At 29.9% G+C, this 16,449-nt stretch overlaps 1 long non-coding RNA gene across 2 annotated transcripts in view; it reads left to right on the forward strand.

Annotated features, from left to right (window-relative positions):
* LOC106684689 (uncharacterized) overlaps positions 1-16,449 on the forward strand; it is a 174,120-nt gene that overhangs the window by 81,422 nt on the left and 76,249 nt on the right. The window contains exon 3 of one of the 2 annotated variants that reach the window (XR_010844212.1): positions 1,554-1,574. The exons of the other annotated variant lie outside the window; for it this stretch is intronic. This is a non-coding gene — a long non-coding RNA (uncharacterized lncRNA). Of the gene's footprint in view, positions 1-1,553; positions 1,575-16,449 lie in introns of those variants that run through there. 2 annotated transcript variants of the gene reach the window in all.

Genomic DNA, 16,449 nt, shown 5'->3' on the forward strand with positions numbered 1-16,449 from the left:
TCGATCATAACTCGCTCCCTGTCCATCCGATCGCCTTCATTCTTGCGGCATTCCATTTAGCATTAAATTTTCTACAAGAAACAGCCCTTTGGACGTTTTATAATGCGTTATATAAGAGCAAAAAGTAATTTGGACGTTTTCGATCATAACTCGCTCCCTGTCCATCCGATCGCCTTCATTCTTGCGGCATTCGATTTAGCATTAAATTTTCTACTAATTTAATTATACAGTTCCTGGATATTTTTAACTTTCCCCATCCTAAGTCCAACCAGCCGTTTCGAGTAGTTGGACTAAGGCACTGCAGTGCTCAATGGTTGAAGGTTACCTACAACGAGGGGATTAGACTCACTCCTGATAATGATAATTGTTACATTCCATTTGCTGTATCTTATCATTGAATTAGTTCCGCTGCTATGTACGTTAATCCCAACGTTGGATGCATCGTCCGAACGTATTTCCAAAACTACGAGCTAACAATAATTTATACCGATAATTCTTCTTTCCGAACATTCGATTTTGTGACGACCAAGCATACTAATGCCGGGTCATGACGATCTTGAACGATCAATGCTTCTGAATCGTTGGGGAAGGGGAGAGTTAAATTTTGACAACGCAAGTATATCGCAGTCATTTGTCCCTGACGGAGGATTTCGCGTTCCCAGCTGTTGTTAGCATGTGCATTACTTAGCAGCTGCCCCAGCTGGACATTCCCATTTTTACGCCTCATTTGCTCTTACTAGTGCATGAGATGCATTCCATATTATACAAATTAACATTCTAATACACTTTCTGATTTCTCTATCCTTAGCTTCTATTTGATCAATTAATTACAGTCTTATCATATGTACCGCTTATTTTTACTGTAGTTTATTACTATAATGCATTTAGAGCAAAGGGTATATATTTGTTTATTAATAATTTAATATATATAGATGTTATGACATAGTATTTTTAATTTTTGATTTTCATTGCTAAATTAAATCAATGACAGAAACTACATATTTCATGAGAAAAACTTATTTCATTATCCTATATGTTATAAGATTTTAATTATATTGATTATAATTATAACATTTTTTCCTTCACATTCCGCCTTTTCATATTTTTTCGTTTTCTTCTCATATATGTATTGTTCATTATTAACTTATTATGCCATATTATTTTACACTAGTTGTTCGTTAAGGCTTCATGGCGACCTAATAGTCATCAACGCCCAGGTTTTATGTTTTATTTTCCTAGATGTTTGGATTTATACCTTTGATATTTTTATTATTATTATTATATATTTTTTTTATTTTACACTAGTATTTCGCTTAGTGTGACCCGAGTAACCACGGTCATCGTTTCAATAAAGGTACTTAGTTCTGATTCCCACTCCTGAGTAATTTTTAATATTACGTAGCTTTATATTTAAAAAAGTGGGCTTAATGGTTTTATAATTTTTTGAAAAGATTTTTTTTTTTTAATCTTTTAGATTTATATGTAGTAATACAAAATGAATACTACTATAAAAAAAAAAAAGAACTACTTAACTACTTAAATTTTTTTTTTAGGAAAAAAGAGATTCTTGGGGAAACTTCTCTTACTACTGCTGTGGTAGGTGGTTAAAATTATTGAGAAATTTTAGTTTTTTTTACTCTAGAAAACTTCCAAATGTTTTTGTACGTTCTAATTAAAGCTTTTTATCTCTTGATGATGCATTAAAAATACGTTTTTTACTTTTCTGGTATAAAATAGGTCCCTTTCCTGGACAATGGATGAAAAATAAAATAAAATGTTTAAAAATAAGTTATCATAAATCAACATGAGTGTTGCCAACATCTCTCAGAATATTAAAACTAACATTTTTGTTCAATCAATGTATAAAACTTACCTGATCCAAACAACATGTATACTTGTATAATAGTTCAAGCGATATTTCTGTAATCTTAATGGTAGTAGATGTACATGTTGGAACTGTAGACAAATTATAGATATTTAGAGGCTGTTATGTCTGTTGGAAACATACCAATTTAAAAGTCGGGAAAGTTCGATATTTTACTTTGATAAAATTGTTGAGTTTGCGCCTTCTCTCTAAAATTCTTGATATAAGATTCTCCAAAATTATACTTGATATTTACTGAATGGACTAGATTACGTTAAGAGAAGAACTGAAGATTTTTAGAAAATGAACTGTTGCTTTATATATTGCGTGACCTGCACTCGGTGGATATAATTGATTTAATGGCACCGCCTGGATTGATAGGAATTGTGAAGTTGTTGGAAGGGATAAAAAACAATGCTCTAGTAATCTGTTTTCTGATCTAATTGACCAAGATGTAGATTAGAGGATTTTTGGCAGGATGATATTGTTTATATTTCTGAATTGGTTCTATATGAAGAAGCGGTTTAGACATCTATATTAGATTTCTTATACGTGGAGAAGATGGTTGGGGGTACGGTCAAAATAAAACACAAATAAGTTGATATAACTTATTTAATCGTGCCAACGTTTCGGCCAGAATTTCTAGCCTTCATCAGGGCTAAGAACAGAACAAGATTACAACCAATGAATACAGAAAATAAAAAAATAAACAGAATGACATAAAGTAAATAATTTTACTGAATGGAATTAATAAAATAAAGTGATGAGAGAAGTGGAAAATAAAATGTATACATAGGTAATTGAATAAGCAGGTAAAATAACATAATTAACGAAATAAAATAAAAATGAAGTTATATAATACAAAGAAATATGAATATATTAGTTTAATAATTATTTAAAAATTAAAATTATGGAAAGAAAAATAAAATTGAGAGAAAGAAAATATATGTAACCATAATAATAATTTTTTTTTATGTTACATCAACTTATTTGTACTTACCCCCAACCATCTTCTTCTCGTATAAATCATCCACGGTCAGCTATCTCTCATAATTATATTAGATTCTGATTTGAAGCTCTTATTTCACTGTTTTCACAATTTTTTTCTCATTTTAATTTTCAGAAATGTATATCAGCCAATTTCTGTAACATAACTTGTGAATGATAGGTATTGTTCGTAATTCTGTCAATATTAATTTTGATTTTTTTAATCATCTCAAACCTTCAGGTTCTCAAACAATGTATGTAATGTACTTGGACTTATGTTAGTGCACTCTTGTAAATTGGTTGTCACTTTTCCAGAATTGGAACGTTTTTATTTCTTAGTTTGTTAATGAAACATTGAAAATTCCAATATTCCCGAAATTTACGATTTGTATTAATGGATTTATTAATTTAAGATTTAATTTTGATTTGTCGAAAAATTCTCCTTAGTTTGAAAACTAGTAATTTACTTTTTAAATTATTAGGTTTATTACTATAAATTTAGTTACTTTATGTTTTAATGATTCTATCTTTTTCAATAAATATATTACATTTGAGAATTAATAATGGGTTTGCATTTTTCCATCAAATTAATTTGTTTTTAAATTGAAATAATTAGCATCTGTATTGATCAAAATCCGTACATTTTTTCTTTTTAAAACCACTGTCAAAATATTCCTTAGTTATGTTTCTTTTGTGTTTACTTATACTCCTCTTGTATATATATACTATAAATGTTTACATCCATGTTTTATCTAATTCTTTTAACGTCATTTCATATTAAAAGACAGTATCTTACAATGTACGCCCACTATTCAGGGTTTTCACTTCGTTATTTATTAATTATTGTGAATTATAAAAAGATAAGTGCTATATTGAAACTGATGTTTCTGATTATAATTAATATCTAATGCTGTTTTCCTTAAGGAAATTTCTGTACCTCGCAATGAAATACGTGTACAGGAAAATACGCAATTATACAAGAAAAATGAAATTACTAATTTGTTTTTCTAAATAGTTCAATATTTACTAAGCTGATTCAAAATTTTCCTAGCTTTCAATGTATAAAGAAAACATATGGAGCTTCACTAAATTATCGAGTTCCTTGTCCAATTTTTACTACGGAAAATCCATTATAAAATCCTAATCCTTATTAAAATACGCGATTGTACAAAAAAAAAAAAAAAAATCAAAATAAATTACAAATTTGTTTTTCTAAATAGTTCAATATTTACTAAGCTGATTCAAGATTTTCTAAACTTCCAATGTATAAAGAAAACATATGGAGCTCCACTAAATTATTGAGTTCCTTGTCCAATTTTTGCTATGGAAAATCCATTGTAAAATCCTAATCCTAATTAAAATACGCGATTATACAAGAAAAAAAATCAAAATAAATTACAAATTTGTTTTTCTAAATAGTTCAAAATTTACTAAGCTGATTCAAGATTTTTTAAACTTTCAATGTTACTTCATTTCGAACATTCATCCAATGTTTCGAGTTCCTTGTCCAATTTTTACTAAAGAAAATCCATTGTAAAATCCTAATCCTTATTGTGCCCGAGATTAAATTATCCATAATGAACTTAATGCCTGATTAATTGCTGTTCAGGACCGAAATTGTTGGTAAAAAACTGCAGACTTAGCCTGAAAAGAAGATGGTCATAGGACATCCTAATATTGCTTTTCAAGATGTCCACCAAAACATTTTTCCATGTCATTATAATAGTTATAAGAATTCTGTGTATATCTAAGTTTGAACAGGAAGTATTGTAAATTATGTTCAAACCTTAGACATCTGACAGCAGACACCAAACGTAACGGAAAAGTTTGTTTGGGCTGTTATTCTATTCCTAACAGGGAAGGAGTAAATTTAAATTTCATGTTTTTTTTAAGGAAGTTACTTATTCTTTTTAAATATGGAGCGATAAATACAGAACCATTTAATTTAGATAGTTCCGAATTATAGCATTCCAAACGAGACAAAATTGTCTTCAAATATTAGTAGAATTGACTTTTTTGAAAGCATTTAAAGGAGGTTTTCTAGACTAATTCTAGAATACTCTAAAATTCGCCTCTAATTTCTGATTCAGGGCTGTAAATCCGCACTCTCGTTTTTTAAATTGTAAATTTCCGTAACTTTCGTTTTTTTTATTTTTATTATTATTATAAAATTCTTTGATTTATCCAGGTTTGAACAACTTTCTTGACTTTTCGAGGTTTGAAAAATTCCCTGACTTTTCCTGGTTTGAAAAATTCCATGACTTTTCCAGATGTCTGATATATTTTTCCATGACTGATAAAATTTGTCATCGTTGTATAGGTATTGTCATTATTGTGTATTTCACAATAATTAAGCAAATCGATTTCTTTATTTTTAAATAATATTATTATTCAAGAACCAATTTACAAAACAAATTGAGTTTTCATGACTTCGGTTTGGAGGCTTGGTGCCCCGATATAATTTATGAAAAGTAAATGTCCTATAAAAAAAAACAATATAGATATCAAATCCAGACTTTTATTGGTATAATGCTATTTTAATATTTTTTTTTGTGAAAGAAAATATTTTTTTCTATAATATATACAAATGCTGTAAAAAATTAGCAGAAAAATTAAGGTATTTATACAAATGTATAAAAAATAAATATTTAAATTTAATGTTCTCATTACTGATATTAGAAATAATTTTTTAACATAAGAGATAAACTTTCCTATGAACACTCTTTGCTAGGAGACATCTTTCGTTGCAAATCTGTTTGGGACATTCATTAATTGTGAAAATCTGTACACGTCATTTGTTCCAAATTATATTTCCTTATTATATTCCTCTTTATAGCATCAAATTTAAGTTGGTTTCTTTCATCGTTCTACTTGAGAAAATTTTCTTTCCATTCTGTTAAAAGTTAACAGTTAAAACTGGGCAAAACAAAGATAAATTCTCAGACGTTTAATAATTCTGAGAATTCTCTCATCTCATATTTCCTGAAGATTTCCACCCACTTTCTATGAAGTAACTGGTCAAAAACTCACCAATTTGTAAACTCTTTTAAACTTTGAACTTTTTCAAATAATGTTTTGTCTGCTATATCGATTCACCTTTCTTGCATATAATTTAGGAACTATGTTGTCATATGTGAGGCTGACCTATTCTTTTTTAGATTCATCCATTGGTAACATTCAAAGTAATCTAAGTGAGCGGTCCACCTTCTTAAATAGTCGAGTCCAAGAGAATAGAGGGAGGTCGTTTTCATAATCATCGCACATTCATACATGTTTCTATCTCTGATGTTGTTCAGGATGCTTTTTATATTTCTGCAAACTTTTCTATAGAGTTAATATTAGACCTTACCTCTCTAACAGATGTCATATCTTAATCAGCGCTCTCGATTTTGAGATGAAAATCAGAGAATGCAACAGCCAGAGATATGCCTTGCATAAGTAGTCTTGAAAATAATTTGTCAATATTTTAGAAGCTTTTTCATGAGATGCAAATTAAGCCTTAAATGGAGGTTACAGTTTTAATATGTTATGAATTGACAGAAATAGGCTAAACTATCTTGTTTAGATGTACTTCAACATATGTTTGTGATTAATCTACACGAGAATACAAAACTCTTTTAATTGTTATTTTACAAAATGTATATATTGAAAAGTAATATTATATTTTCATGAGAACAGAATCGATGACATAGCTCACTGATTATATTATTATGATATGAGTTTGGCAACCAACTCTAACATGCAGATTATATTCTGAGTCCAATTTAAATAGCTGAACAAATTTTCATCCCATTATTGGCGAATTCCACCAAACTTAGTACAGGTATTGTCTCAACTAAAGGCAACACTGTAAGGAAACACCCCATTATTGGCGAATTCCACCAAACTTAGTATAGCTATTGTCTATCCTAAAGGCAACACTGTATATTGGACTTTTTTGAAGTACCAAATTTATTTGGTCAATTTCACCCTGAACAGTCTCAAATTCAATAACTCTAGTAGTATCTAATCAGAATATTGTGAATAGTTTTTAATTTGCATTGTTACTGCCGTGAACAGATCCACTAAAACTAAATATTTGATTTAAAATTTAGATTTGGACATACGGAGTTGAGCTAAGGGGCTCCACTAAACCATCTAATTCCTCTCGAATCCAATCCTTACAGTCCAAAATCCTTCGTAAAATCCTTAATGCTGCTTACTTTGTCACAAATCAAATCATCCATCAGGACCTCAATGTCCCCTATGTTGCCGATTTGGCCAGAACCAGATACCAATCCTTCCATAATAAACTTCCCAACCACCCAAACCAACTCGTTTCTAACCTGGCTTCTCCTTCACTACCTAATAATCCTCCTAGACGTCTGAAATGAAGATGGCCTCGAGACCTTCTTTAGAAATGTTTTTGGATTTCTATCAATGGGTAGATTCTCCACATGTTTTTATCATGTCATAATATCACTTACAGCAAATTTACTTGATGTGTATATATGTATACAGTTGTAAATATCAATAAATAAATTATTAAAAAAAAAAAAATTAGATTACAATTTGTATAGCAGGTGGGGAGAGAATATTATTTATTATTGCTCTTCTTTTTGTGTAGCAGTAGCATACGTTTTAGCGATCTCAGAATCAGTGAATAATGTTTTAAATAGTCCTTTTGTTTACATCTCATCAGCCCCGATGAAAGCCTACATTGTGGGTCGAAACGTCGAAAGTAAATATTTAACCGCAGCCCTGACATCATCTATATGTATAATATGTTTTGAATAGCTGTGACGTGCAGTCATTTGATCTGTTAGATAATTGGTGTATACTGTACGGAATACTGAACTACCCTCAGCCGCGCTTGGTTAATCGTCCTCTTCAGAAAACTTAATAAAAATAAAACAGCTTTAGAGAATCCTATGTGTCCGAATGATTTTCACTGTTGATGTGATACTCTAAATCACCACTGCCTTTATTTAAAACTAAGATACAACTGCAACAAACCTAGAATATGGCTTCGTGTTCATTTCTGCCCTTGGAAAAATAACAATACTTCGCCTTCAATACGTCACTGGATTGCACTTTCGTTTCTCCCGACATTTCGATAAACACATTAAAAAAAAACAAAAGTGAAAATTGATTAAAGGAATGTTGTTTACAGTTTTAGTAAACAATCAACCGATGAACGAACAAAGAACATGTTTGATGGTTGAAAAAAATTTAGTTTATAGTAGCTTAAATTTGGATTTCATGAGTGCTGCCATACTTGAAGTTAAATAGAACTACTATGTCCTTTGTTGAGAATGTGTAATTTTCGTTGACCGTGTTGAAATTTTGTTTTTTAAGCCTAAGTGTCGGAAATTCTGAAATGCCAGGAAGAATTGAACATGCCCTCTAAAAGCCGAACGTCTGACTATCCTAGTCTGGTGTCGCATTTTAGGTTTGCTGATATTTTAATGGTACTTGCCAATTTGCCACTTTTTGTTTTAGCCTGAAGTATTTTTCTTACATTTCCTAGTTATGTGGTTGATGTATTGTCAAGTTTTATCCATTGTGTTCCACGTTTGTCATGGGATTTTCGTTTGACACCCGAAAGAGGTACGTGATTACGATGTTTTCATAAAAAAAATCGAGGGATTATCATGACCTAATCCGTTCGTTAACTTGAGTCATATAAATGTATTTTTCCTCCATTTTTATAATTTATTTATAACAAAGATGAAGAGAAGAGAGGTTGCCGCTGACTGGGACTGTTGAAGGAGCGTAGGTGCTAGGAGGCAGAGGAAGGCAGTGGGGGACGGTAGATCTGGCAACGTGGCCCCCCACCACTACGGCCACCTTTTCACCACGGCTCTGTCACAGCCCTCCTTCGGCTCTCATCTCGCCAAATAGAATAAAAAAAGTAATTAAATAATCATAGTACTGTTTTATGGTTAAACCATGGTTTGCATTACGATCTAAATCGTTCATACTGAGGTTTCTAGAGTTTTAGTATTTTATGTTGAGTTCGTTATCATTATGTTGTGTTTATTTAGTAGATTTAACTCATTCAAATTCATTTTTACAGAAACATTCGTAACTCATATGAAAAATAAAAAACTTCGCGTGACACATCCATAATATGTCCAAAAACTGATTAAAGGATTCCGAATTTCCGAACTGAACTAGTAACCTTCGGCGCGCAAAACATTATTTGAACAAGCTCAAACCTTTTGTAATATTCCTAGTTTATTGAAAAACTATTAAAGTGTGTACTTTGGAGGTTGGTAATAATACATTATCATAGGTGCATCCAACTACCACTAATTATTCAAAATTTTTTTTAAAAATTCAAATTTTTTTTGAGAATACAAAAATCAACATGATAAAAAAAATAAAATGAAAAATAATATTCATATTTTTTTAAATAATCATTAATATTATAGAAGATAACTTCGCGAATTTCACCCGTCTGCATTTGTCATTATTATTAACTTTTCGACAAATTACAAAATCCTTTCCAATAAATTTACAAAAAGAAAAAAAGTTGATCTGAAGAAGGAAAGAGTCCAAAATTATATAAAAATATTGGCATATATACTAAAAGTTAACTTTTCGACATACACGAATACTTCACCTGGGGTTCATTAACCGAGGTGGAAGTGTAGACTTGATATATCTGTCAACCATCAATACTATGTAAGTTGATAAATATTTTTGTATTTTCGAATATTAATGAATATGGAATCAATAAGAGAGGAAAATTAAAGATAAAATGTAGATAGAAATAATCAATGAAAATTAAAATAAAAAAACAACAACATTAGTTTTCTAGTATTGATAAATACAAGAAAAGCAACAGTAAGATTGTTTGTTAAATGACTGTTGAGATATTAGTTTGATTAATATATTTGTTTTTAATGATTGTTGATTTGAACAATCAGCCTGCAATGGAAAAATCTATTTTAATTAATGTGAAAATTTAATTATAAGGTATGTTAAGAGAAATATTAGTGTTATGGCTCGATAATGGCCTGAGGGCCAAAACGTCGGAGAGCATAAAAACGTTAAGTTAATAAAAAAGTTAAGAGTAAAAGGGTCAAAGAAAACCGTGTTTTAATAAATCTTTATTTCACGTGACTGAGAAGAAAATCAAGTCCGAGCAGAGCAGGACTTATGTCCCTTTTAAGTGAAATTATAAAATTTAAGTCCGGCAAGGAATAAGACATTTGCATGGAAGTTCATTCCACAATGTTAATATTAAAGGCAGACTGGGCTAATAGGAATATATTAAAAAAGTTCAAGTTTATAAATAATAATACAAGCAAACATAATCTAGAAACATAAATATTTAATAAAATCATTTCATTAGGAAAATATGGCTTTGTTTCATACTATGATTTATCCCATCATTTTCATTTGCTGTGATTAATATTTTGTTATTATATTTATAATTAAAAGACTTCCGTATTACATAAGTAAATTATTTATTCCGAAATCCGATCTCAGTTTCGAGTTATAATGTTCAAATTTGGATTTAACAGTTTTCTGCTATTGAAGTCGACCATTGAATCAAATTAAGTTTATATGACTAAGAATATGTTATATGATGTATAAATATCATACATTTATATGATATTAATGTATTTTATTACATTTATACGTACTCACCAATATACTTCGATGAAGTTAAAACTTTTTAAAATTTCTAATTATTTTTTAATTCATAATATTTTTCTTTGATGAAACAATTACTTTAGGTTCCTAAATTCGTAGATTACAAAAATACTTCACCCTCAGCGAACAGCCTCCTTAGTGCATCAAACCAGATTGGATTCTGCTAACTAGTCTGGAAGATATCCTTCATCAAAGGAACATCACACTGCGCTAAGATATTAATAGCTGAGATTAAATATTAGTAAAGCTCTAATCATTCACATACGCTTGTTCTTTGATAATTAATTAATAAATTGGAACCGAAATAATATCAGTATAAAACCTATACTTTCTATTAAATATAACAACCTAATATATATATTTAAAAATATGCAACCTCAAATTAACTTCCACAGCAATCCACTCCTGAAACCTTTGCAGCTTCACATGCAGTAGATCGAAAAGATATTAGCAGTAGATGGTTGGGAATAGCGGAGAAATGAGACAGATTCTATTGTTTCAAGTTATCAGGGCGAAAAGAATACTGCAAAGGTAGAATTAATGAATAAGTTAAAAAAATTTAAACAAGTTGATTGCTAGTTTCTGTTTTATAAACAAAGGGAATGGTGGACAGTGGTCCACGGGTACAATCAAATTATCATAAAATCGTTTATGGTAACATTAATTTAACCGCCGGCTAAACGTATTACAAATTATATTACAAGAGCCCAAGTGGAGAAAACGTTATCTCAAACAGTTATCTCACCCTAATTTTTGATTACTTTGATGAAAACTATGTATAATTAATAGTCAAAATTGATGAGTCTGCCAAGTATAGGTAGGGGGAATAAAAAATGGCGGCTGTTTGAAAGCGATAAAAAAATTTAATTTTTTATTCAGAGCTCTATATCTTAAAAATTAGGAACAACACAAGAAAACCTAAGAGAACGTCATTTAAAGATGAGCAAATTTGCTAAAATATGAGCCCTAAAAGAGTTAATAAATCATGCTTATTGTCCGAACAACTATAAATCAATTTATTTTAGCATATATCATAAAAACTACTATTCCTACAAAGGTAAAGGTCATATATATATACTTTCTACTTTATAGTCCATTATACTAGCTTTAATTTCAGTGCTAATAGATATCTGTACGTCACATAGTTCCTGAGATATACATTTCTCAAAAGAAATTACCTAACTACTTAAATCTTTCAGTAGATTTTTAAGAATTTTGCTTTTTAAAAAGTTATATCTCGAGAACTATTGGACGTAAATAGCTTTTTTAAGGCTAATATTTCAGCAAATTTACTCTTCTTTAAATAATGTTCTCTTAGATGTTCTAGTATTGTTGGTAGTTTTTAAGATATAGAGCTCCGAATGAAAAATTAATGTTTTTTAAAGGTCTAGAAACAGCTGCCAATTTTTATTACCCCTATCTATACTTGGCAGACTCATCAATTTGGACTAGTAATTATACATAGTTTTCATTAAAGTAATCAAAAATTGGTGTGAGATAACTACCTTTTTTCTTACCGGCTCTTGTACTATATGGAGCATTCACTATTGTTCGAATGACATTCTATTGAAAGGATTGAATGCATTTGATATTGGAATTTTAATGTTCTCTTAGATGTTCTAATGTTGTTGGCAGTTTTTAAGATATAGAGCTCCGAATAAAAAAAACCGTGCCCGTGTAGGCCTCATATTTCCGTGACAACGTATACTCTATGCTAATATTACATAAATATAAATTAAAATCAATCCAATGTTATATATTTGAAATAATAAACCAGTTCACATATTGAATTCAGATATTTATTTTTGCTTGGTTATACATTAATTAATTTTTATACATATGATATAATATCCATATGTTAAACGAAGTCAATTTCCGTTACGGGACACTTTTTCTAACATGGCATCCCGCAAAATGATTTATAAGACGTTGTCACGTCAAAATTAGTGTTTTTTAAGATTTTGAAATAGCCGCCATTTTTTATTTCCGCTACCTATACTTGGCAGACTCATAAATTTTGACTATTAATTATACATAGTTTTCATTAAATTAATCAAAAATTGGGGTGAGATAACTGCCTTTTTTTCTTCCCGGCTCTTGTACTACTAGACTTAAACTTTTCATTAACTATTTAGGTCCTACCAATAAAAAAAAATCAATTATGGAGAATACATACATAGCGAAGCCATGTATATATAATTAGCTATCGCAATAAAACACGTCATAAACATAAATTTTCGACTGTTAATTGTATCAAGTTTCTCTTGGAGCTCAAAAAGGTTAAATATGAAGGTACTGTCAAACTTAAAGGATTTGTTTGCAATAAAAATCTACAGAAAAAAATAGGAATATATTTGTTTTAGGCAGCTCCCAATTTCCCAAAATAAATGCTATTATATATTAAAATAAAAGAGACCGAAATGCACAATATTAAGAAATGCTGAAGGAATATTTTAAATTATACATGGAGCATGTCTCATCTGCAATGCATCGTGTCTACCTTATACTTAAGAGTGCAAATGTCACAAAAAGTTAATCGGAGTGCTTCTATTTTAGCAAAATCGCCCAAAACGTATCAGTTCCGATTGTGTCTTCAGTGTAAATTCTACATCCCAACAATTTGAAAAAGCTTTGTATTCATCTTTATCATATTGAAATATTTTATGTTTCATTATAAAATATTTTATTTCCTTTAAATTATTAAGTTCATACATATTAAATGATAAATAAGTGACTTCTTTCTGCCAAGCGAAAAATTTCTGGTATACAAGCTTGTTCAGTATTAATAGAAGAGATTGAGTAAAAAAATAGTAAAAAAACAAAAATCATACAAATCAATTAATTTATTTTATTTTATTATGAAACTTATTTTCTTTAGCTCAGTTCAGTTGACAATTCATTTGTGGCACTACAGCCTTACTTCTGATCATTATTGAATACCAAAAATACCCCTAACATATTGTTTGTCCATACAAGAATAATAATAAGAATTAAGGCAATTTATCCGGCTGGTTGAACGTAACATTTAGAGGGTGCTTCAGAAAGAAATTTCAATAATTAAGGGGAGGAAAAATGTAGATCGGTGCCACTAAACTCAGAGACCAATCTCAATCCTTTGTCGTAATACAATTTTTATAGAGTACAGAGGGGTACAAGTAACTTCTTTTCTCCCCCTTAAACTTGTCTGAAGATTTTTTAAACATTTTTAATGGTTTTAAGAGTAACGAATGTGTAAAAAGGTATTTCTTCATCAAGCGGTCTTATCAACCAAAGGAAAATTAGTAGAAATGATTAATTTCTGGAAAACTCGGAGCTATCTCACGCAATGAATTTTCGAGGTTAGGGTTTGTGTATTATTTCGTTTTACCAGTTCTCTAATATTATACTCAACTTTGCGAAGCTAGTTCTATTTTAAGGTCTGAGGTTCAAAAAAATATTAAATATCTGCAATTTCCTATTTTTGTTCAAGTTATACTACCTGGAACCTTTCTTTTTTTTTCCAAAATTTTTTTTTCTAAATTTGTATTTGTTCTAAATGTTTTTAAAATGCAGCAAACACTGTGTTATTAGGAGTGTTTTTATCGTTTGACTAACAAATTAAATGTATTATTAATAAACATAATATTTTTTTGTAAGAGCTAATGGGGGATTATATCTATGAGGTTATTAGAGAATAAAGTGGAATTAAATGTCAAAACAATTTCCTTTTTACTAACCTCCTTCGGTTTAAAGTTTGATTAAATTTTACATCTAGTGCTAGATACTAGTATCGAACAGCAAAATATCTCAAAGATATTGAAAATTGTGTCTGGGTTCAAAAAAGAGGCAATTGATGACAGTGGAATGTAAACTTATGATGACAAAGGTTATGATACTTATTAGTATGAATCTATAAGAAACTTATAATAAACATGTGCCGTACATGATGACTGATTATGATAATGATTATGATTTCATGATGATAAGTAAAACAAAAAGAATGGAACAGTTGATATCTATTTCCAATGACTGGTGCTAACGTTAGAGGTTGAAAATGGACCAATATTTGGCTAAAGGTAGGTCACTAAGCAATGCTTCAAAAATAATTACAACAATATAGGTTAAAAATTAACAAGAAAGAGGGTTAAGTAGAAATATAGGTAGATAAATAGAATAATTGTATCAAATTAAGTCTCAACATAACATTGATACTTTAAATGTGCAACGTTTCGGCCAACCTTACCATCCTCACATCATACTATTAAAGATTTTTGCTGGTTATTCTGCTTAGATCTAATAAAACTAGTCTAATTTATCTATCAGTTATATCACAATTACATATCAGTTTTTTGATTGTTTGTAATTAAAAGTCTCAATATTTAATTGAAATAGTGACTTACATAGGTTAATTTAAATAATTTTATTAGATCTTGGTGAAATAGCCCGTAAATGTTTTTGATAGTTTGATGTGAGGCTATGGATTTATATATAGTTCAGATTGTCCTTCAGGATGGCCGAAACGTTGAATATTTAAATTATTAATAAAGAGTGTTGATACAACTGGATACAATTTATTTTATTTAAACAATAAAAAATACATATCAATTAATTGTTTTCGTTATGAAGCTTCTCATTAAGTTTAATTTTTTTGAGAACAGAATATAACGTTTAGTCGTTTTTGGTTAGTAGGATTTGAAAAGATAAGTCTTTTCTTGTGAATTACGCCATTTTTTCTGAATAATTTATTACTACTTTCACTGTCCTGTGTATGGAATTGTAAAGTAAGTTTAGGAATCACATTGTGTAAAAGTTGTCCTGTTCGTTTTGGAGCCAAATTGCTTTCTAACAGTTAACAAAATCGGCCTTCTTTGATGTAGAATTATGGGACTAAATTATATTATGTTTGAGGCAGCTGTTTCAGGATTGAAATTCGGTTACATCAATCAGCTATTCCATCACTCCCTAGCCTCGTACGAACATAGGTTTTTTAAATAATATTAATGATAATAAAGTGGATCTTGCTTATTAGGCTAGAATTTAGTAAAATTTATTGTTCCCTATTAGTATCTTTGATTGCTTTATTGTCTGTTTTAAACATAATAAATCACGATATTGTTACTCATAAGCCGTCAAAACAATGAATACGTTTTTATATAAATGTGAGTTGTTTGGCATTTGCCGACAATCTCACTCACACACACACACTGTTGAGTGAGTCAGAGGAAGAGGCTAGTAGTCAAATAAATACCCTAAAAATAATAGCAGAAAAAGCAGGCCTACATATCATATGAAAAAACAGAGCTCATGACTACTGAAGTAAATTTCAGGAAAAAAATAGAAACACTGAATATGGAAAAATAAAAGTGACCAGAAAATTTAAGTACTTGGGAGGAATAATATGTCACAACGGTTCTTAGAAAGTGAGCATCCCCGAGAAAACCACCAAATTAGAAAATTTAAGCTTTCAAACAGCTAAAATGTACAATAAGAAGAAACCTGTCATTCAATGCAAAGAAGAGGATGAAGGAGGAATGATTGAATAAGATCTTCAAAAAAATTTTTAGCTACAAAAACATGGGAGGTTTTACCCGAGGCAAATGAGAGAAAATTTTAAATACGGACTGTCTAGATAGAGACACGTTTAGGAAAACATTGAAAAATCTCAGTAATATTGGAAGAGGGAAAAATGGGTAAGAAGTGGTCTTAAGAAAGAAAAGAAAGGCAGTTGAGAATCATGAAATTACGATGGGAGGAAAGAAAATCAAGACTCCCAAAGAAGCTTAACTAACCACTGATATTCACGTGGTCCTTAGTGGCCGTGATAACAAAAAAAAAATCAGGGATATTGTTACTCATAAGCCGTCAAAACAATATGTACGTTTTTCAGTCTCATTTTGCAACAATCTCTGCATATATTTATACTTTTCACGTCCTTTGGGTATGCGTTTACGTTACACATTATTTTTCTTTTA

Source organism: Halyomorpha halys, unplaced genomic scaffold (genome assembly GCF_000696795.3).
Source record: "Halyomorpha halys isolate HHAL.00 unplaced genomic scaffold, Hhal_1.1 Scaffold602.1, whole genome shotgun sequence".
Lineage (NCBI taxonomy): Eukaryota > Metazoa > Arthropoda > Insecta > Hemiptera > Pentatomidae > Halyomorpha > Halyomorpha halys.